The 6474-nt window shown below is 42.5% G+C and overlaps 1 pseudogene; it reads left to right on the top strand.

Annotated features, from left to right (window-relative positions):
- Positions 1-4219: 4219 nt before the first annotated feature.
- LOC143655964 (olfactory receptor 1J2-like) lies at positions 4220-5197 on the top strand (annotated as a pseudogene).
- The last annotated feature ends 1277 nt before the right edge of the window (positions 5198-6474 follow it).

Here is a 6474-nt window from a genome sequence, read left to right as displayed (position 1 = left end):
GTGGTGTGGGCGCCAGCTGCCTTGGTTTCAGGGGACCGCCTCTCCAATTCTCCCAGCCGGCCCGGGAAGGGGGAAGGGAATAACTCCGGCCGCTTGCCACCCCGCCCGGTAAGGCCCGCGCGCCTCGGCGATCTCACCCGAGCTGCTTCTCTCAGCCAGCCAGCCGTTCCAGGATGGGGTACGCTGTCTTTTTTATCTCTGTTGTGGCTTTGGGCGCTTTCTGTATCGTTTCTACTCCCCTAGTAGGTGTCCTGGAGAAGAAACTAAGATCCACGCGTCTTACTAAGCCGCCATCTTCCAGGAAGTCTCCAAGGGCTTTTGGAGTTTTTAAAAGTTAATTTTTGTGTTATTTTCTCAGTGGTTGCTCTGGGGATTATAGATTCATTTTATCTTAACCTTATTTACTTCTGATTAGTAGTAACTAAATCCTAGTAAAATATAAAAATTTTGTTCCAAATAGCTTCTTTTCTTCCATTCTCCTTTGTGTAATGTTGTCACATATTAATATTTATATGTTTAAATATTTGCATTGTGATGGAGCTCAGCGTAGGCAAATCAGAACAAGTTATATCAGGCCTTACCCTTCCCACGTCATTCTGAGGTCTACGCAGTGGCTGACTTACTTGGGTACTTCTGAGACCAACAATAACTGCAAACCCTTCATTCCACCACGGCCATTTCCAGGTAGATATTTCCAGGTAGATATTGTAATGGAGAGGAGAGCATAGGGTGTCATAGACACCAGGGATACTTTCACCTGTGATTCTCACGTATCTATGCCTTCTACTCCTATATATGTCCCTGCACACACCACTCTCCTTGGATCATAGGAAATTCAGCAGTGAGTCCATGTTGACTTTTCTCCTAACCATGTGGGTTTCTTGTCTAGTTATGGATGATTTTTTATTGAATCCCTTTTCCAGGCATTTAGAGTTCATGACTCTGCCTTGAAATACATGTAACTCTGTGGTAGGAAACAAGCTCCAATATATTGCACACACAGTGGTGTGCAATGCAGTATGATAGAATCACATAAGATTCATCCTTTTGTGGGGTTAGTAAAGCTCTAGGTGGAGAGGGAGATGGTCCTCTCAGAGGCTAAAAAAGCAATTCAACTATCAGCTACATGAGACCTTTCCTAACCAACCATTTAACACTTAACTCTCCTCTACTCTCTCTATATTTCTTCCCTGTTTTATTTCACTATGTTATACTTATCACCATTTTACATACTCTTCAAAACTTATTTTTTATTGTATATCTTAAAAGAGAATGTATTGCATTGTTTATAGAACCCAACACAATATCTCACATATTGGATAAACATATACATATATTTTTGTTCAAGAAGAATGAAGGAAAAAGGGATGGTGTGAATGAACTTAGTATTTTGTACAATATTTACCAAGCAGTGTGAGCACCTGATAAATATGTGTATGATCTTTAGGGATAAAAATATTAATCAACACTTACTGGGCAGTAATAATGTGCTAAAGACCTATGCTCAGGACTTTAAAATGAACTATTTCATTTTACAATCTCATAAACTAGGTGAAGTTGCTATCAACACTTTACAATTATGGGAACTGAGTATCCACTAAGCACCTTGCTTAGGGACAGTGATGAGTAAATGGAAGTGATGGTACTGATCTCTGATCAGTCTGCATTCAATGCCCTTGGGGTCAAATGCTGTATTTTACCATCTCCTAAACAAGTCTCAGCCCCTGCCCTGCAGGGCATTACAAGGGAGTTCAAAGACCTGCAAACTCTCAAGTGGCAGTGGAGTCTGTGGTGTGCGAGTCTGCAAGGACCAGGCCTTACTCTGTTGGGGCCATTCTGTGCTGTACGGAGAGGCTGATTCCAATGCTGTGGGTTCTTCATGAGCCAAGGACATTCTTGGCTAGTCCTCCTTCTCACTGACATCACGGATACCTTCACCTGTGCGTCCTCACTGAGATCACGGATACCTTCACCTGTGCATCCTCACGGACATCACAGATACCTTCACCTGTGCGTCTTCACTGACATCATGGATACCTTCACCTGTGCGTCCTCACGGATATCACAGATACCTTCACCTGTGCATCCTCACTGACATCACGGATACCTTCACCTGTGCGTCCTCACTGACATCACGGATACCTTCACCTGTGCGTCCTCACTGACATCACGGATACCTTCACCTGTGCGTCCTCACTGACATCACGGATACCTTCACCTGTGCATCCTACAGCTCAGCTCCTTTGGCTCCTGCATAGAATCCATCTCAAGAGGAAGGCAGGAAATTGGGCAATTAGCTCTCTTAGCTCCTTCTCTAACCAGAAGCTTGGAGTTATTTCCCCTAGGACTTAGTCCTTCTGATAAATGGGGATCTTCCCGCCCACTGCTGTGGTGCTCATAAATAGCAGGTGAGATGCTAAAGGTCCTTAAGCCAAGGATGATCTTAAGAACAAAAGGTGGGGATGGGTGGCACCTTGACCACCAAAGATTGACACATATCATGGCAAGGTGGGGCCTAGATATGTGTGTTTATGTGAGCACGAGAAGGATGTGTGTGCTTGTGCACATGTGTGCTTGTATTGCTTTTTAACCATGTGTTTTTAGTGTGCAACTGACTAACAAGCTGTTTTCTCCTTGGAAAGATTTAGCTCTACACTGTTGAATATGATAGCCACCAACAACATGTGGCCATATAAGGTACACTAACCGCATTTCAGGTGCTCAATAGTCACATGAGGCTGGTGGCTGCTGAATCGGGCAGTGCAGATGTAGAACGAGTCCATCATGCAGAAAGTCCTGTTGGACAGCGCTCACACAGATCATGGACTATGGAGTCATTTATCAATGCATATGCATGTTCTGGTGTATGGCTGTGTTGGTGTGTGTGCGTGTGTGTGTGCACTGCTTCTTTTTATGTTATCCGTGTGTTTTGTTCAACTGTATGCAATCCTTGGTTGTTTAGTGGAGTTTGTGTGTGTGTTCATGTGGTTTATGAGTGTGCTGTTTTTGAAGTGTATGTGGCAGAGTGTTTCATTTAACAGTTACATGTAAACTGACTTGAAATCCATGCAAATATCTATAGTTTTCAACTAGGATGAGTATAGATAAAAGAACTAGAAACAGCCCCTTGAGTTTGTTTGTTTCTGTGACCCTGTGTATAAAACACTCACATTCAGACTCTCTTCACCTTGAAAGCATGCAGAAGAGAGGGGGATAAATGTGTAATGCAGCAGTATTTGTGTGCATTTGATCTGGTGAAAGAGACTCATAGCCTAAACTTTCTTTGTTCTCTAGTCATAAACAGGCAGCTCCAAGCAGAGAGCTCTTGCTATGCTGGCAGCAATTTATCCATGTGGTTTGAAGGCTATGGGACCCACAACAAATTCCTCATTGACCTTTCTTGGGAACATGGTATAGTTAATTTTATAACCTGGTCCTGTAATCAGATGGCTATGAATTCTGCTGTAACTTCTTAGCCCTACAACATCTGGAAGATCTTGGTTCTCTGGGCAGGTCACTGGGCAAATCCTTAGCTCACCCACTGTATATGTGTGCTCAGGAATCAGCCTTTGTGAAGCAGTGGAGATGGATGGGGAGAAAGAGGCAATGGCAGTTATGATGGAAGTTATTCTTTGGCGTATTTATTAAAAATTTGATAATTTAAAGGCCATGGGTATATTAATTCTCAGGGGCCATGGTCTGAACCTCAGAGTTTCCCTGAATGTGGGAGAGAGCACAGAGAGATACATTGATTTTCTTGTATCTCTTGCCTCTTTCTCCCCATCCATCTCCACAGCTTCACAAAGGCTGATTCCTGAGCACACATATACAGTGGGTGAGTTAAGAATTTGCCCAGGGACCATCCCAGAGAACCAAGATCTTCCAGATGCTATAGGGCTAAGAAGTTACAGCAGAATTCAAAGTCCCAAAGTAAGGGACTTTGTCTTATCTACTACTCTCTCCCTAGTGCCTATCATAGTGTCCTCCACAGGTTTGAAAAAACAGGAATTATCCCTGGTTTTCATTGGAGAACTTGCTGTCTTTCTATGACTAGTCTGGATGAGGCAGCAATATGGGAGTGAAATGCAATCAGGATTGTGTGCATACTGACACAGACACCTGGAGAAAGTACGTGACTGTACAAAAATGGCCAAACTCAGCATTTCTAAGTTCCTGAAATTTCCCATTTCATTTCATCTCCGGTGGAGAGAAGGGCAGCATGAGGTGGAAGAACCAGAGTGTTGTGTCTGAATTCCTCCTCCTGGGGCTCCCCATCCGGCCAGAGCAGCAGGGCGGGTTCTTCTGCCTCTTCCTGGGCATGTACCTGACCACAGTGCTGGGGAACCTGCTCATCATCCTGCTCATCAGGCTGGACCCTTGCCTCCACACCCCCATGTACTTCTTCCTCAGCCACTTGGCCCTCACTGAGGTCTCCTTCTCAGCTGTCACAATCCCAAAGATGCTGATGAACATGCAGACTCATAACCTATCCATATCCTATCAAGGGTGCATTTCACAGATGTATATTTATTTATTTTTTGGTTGTGTTGACAACCTCCTTCTTGCAGTGATGGCATATGATAAGTATGTGGCCATTTGTCACCCTCTAAACTACACCATTATCATGAGAGAGGAGCTGTGTGTCCTGCTGGTGGTTGGATCCTGGGCTCTCTCCTGTGGCAGTGCCCTCTTACCCACCCTCCTTCTGGCCCGGCTGTCCTTCTGTGCTGACAACACCATCCCTCATTTTTTCTGTAGTCTCCCCATCTTACTCGAATTGTCCTGCTCAAACACCTCTTTCAATGAGCTTGTTATATTCACTTCAGGTGCTGTGCTCATGGTCTTTGCATTGAGTGGCATCCTTGTCTCTTAAGGCTGCATTGGAGCCTCAATCCTGAGGGTCCCCTCTACCAAGGGGATCTGCAAAGCCTTATCTACTTGTGGCTCCCACCTTTCTGTGGTGTCTTTATTCTATGGAAAAATTATGGCTCTGTACTTTTCCCCCTCATTGAACAACTCCAATTCCAAAGAGATGATTGATTCACTGACGTATGCAGTGGTGACTCCCATGTTGAACCCCTTCATATACAGCCTAAGAAACAAAGATATAAAATTGGCTTTGGGGATACTTTTGAGAAGCTTGAAAGATTGTATGTTGGCCAGACTTGTTTCTAGCACCAACCAAACTCTCCTTTAAAATGGGCAGTTATGCTCTGGGACCTGAGCCTTTTCACTATTTATCTTTCCATTTATTCTTCCATAACCCTAAATATGGCATTGCCTGAAGCACATTCATCTTTGTGGGTTTCAAAGTACAAAATTTTTTATTAGTCAGGTGTGGGGTAGATAATTCTGAATAGGTTACACTTTTATCTCACCTTCTTGAAGAGCTGTGAGAGGCTTGCTAGGATTGCAAAATACACTAACCAATTCTCTCAACAGGAAAATATGACAACAACATTTTATGCTTCCTCTTTATAAAGGGAAAACCAGTTTTTCTATCTGAAAGCTTTAGGCTAATCTTAGCCTACATGTGATCATATTTTAGACTATGCTGTACCTTCTCACTCCTTGAGTTTCTATCCTCATGTGTCAGGTGGTAAGAATTCTCATATGTGATATGGCACTTCTCTTTATCTATAATGAAATGAAAATTGGACCCTTATGTGGAGTCAGTTTAAGTCTTGTGGAACACTATTTCGTTAGTTTAAAAACAACTCAACAATAGGTACTATGGCTTTTAATAACTGGGAGTTTTATATCTGTTGAAGTAAGTTTGAAACAACAGTAAGGTCTTTATTTCTCTTTTCTATTGTTTTCTAGAGCTATAAATATTTAATAAAGTTTAATTTTAGTAAAGCTCAAGAATGTTCATTTTCTTGATAGCTTAGCTAGTAATAAAGTGCATTTGATGGTTTTCTATAACCTAAATAAACTTTAATTTGATTGTGCCTGTGATGAGAACTTAATGGGGGGGGGGCACAGAGCAGCCAATCCCATGACCAAATTTCCCCATCCTAAGAAGACTAATTTCTTCTTTAAGTTGGAATTTTTGCAGTAAGAACAGCCTATCCATGCCTGATTAATATTGATTTGGGGAAATAGTGTTTTCTTTTAATCTCCAAACAGATTTCCATGTCTATTGGAAAAAGGTAAATGCAGTCATTCATAATTCATGCATGCAGAGATAGTTATTGCATGGCTATGAGGCAGGCAATTTTTTAGGTTCTGGGCATACAAGTTAAACAGAAAGTCACAAACATCAGTCCTCATGTACGCTTTACTTTCCAGCAGTCCTGATCCCCTCCTCATGCTCCTTTCCTCCATAGCAATTTTTAACCTTCTGGCACACCCTATGCTTTCCTTATTTATTTCGTTTATTGTCATTGTTCTCTGTACTGAAATGTAAGCTCCAGAAGGAAATGGCATCTTTGTGGACATTCTAAGTTTAGGTAAAGACTGCTATGAAGAAAG

The sequence above is a fragment of the Tamandua tetradactyla genome, chromosome 2, assembly GCF_023851605.1.
Source record: "Tamandua tetradactyla isolate mTamTet1 chromosome 2, mTamTet1.pri, whole genome shotgun sequence".
Classification (NCBI taxonomy): Eukaryota; Metazoa; Chordata; class Mammalia; order Pilosa; family Myrmecophagidae; genus Tamandua; species Tamandua tetradactyla.
Note: the sequence above shows the minus strand (reverse complement) of the source record. Positions and strands in the feature narration are given on the sequence as shown.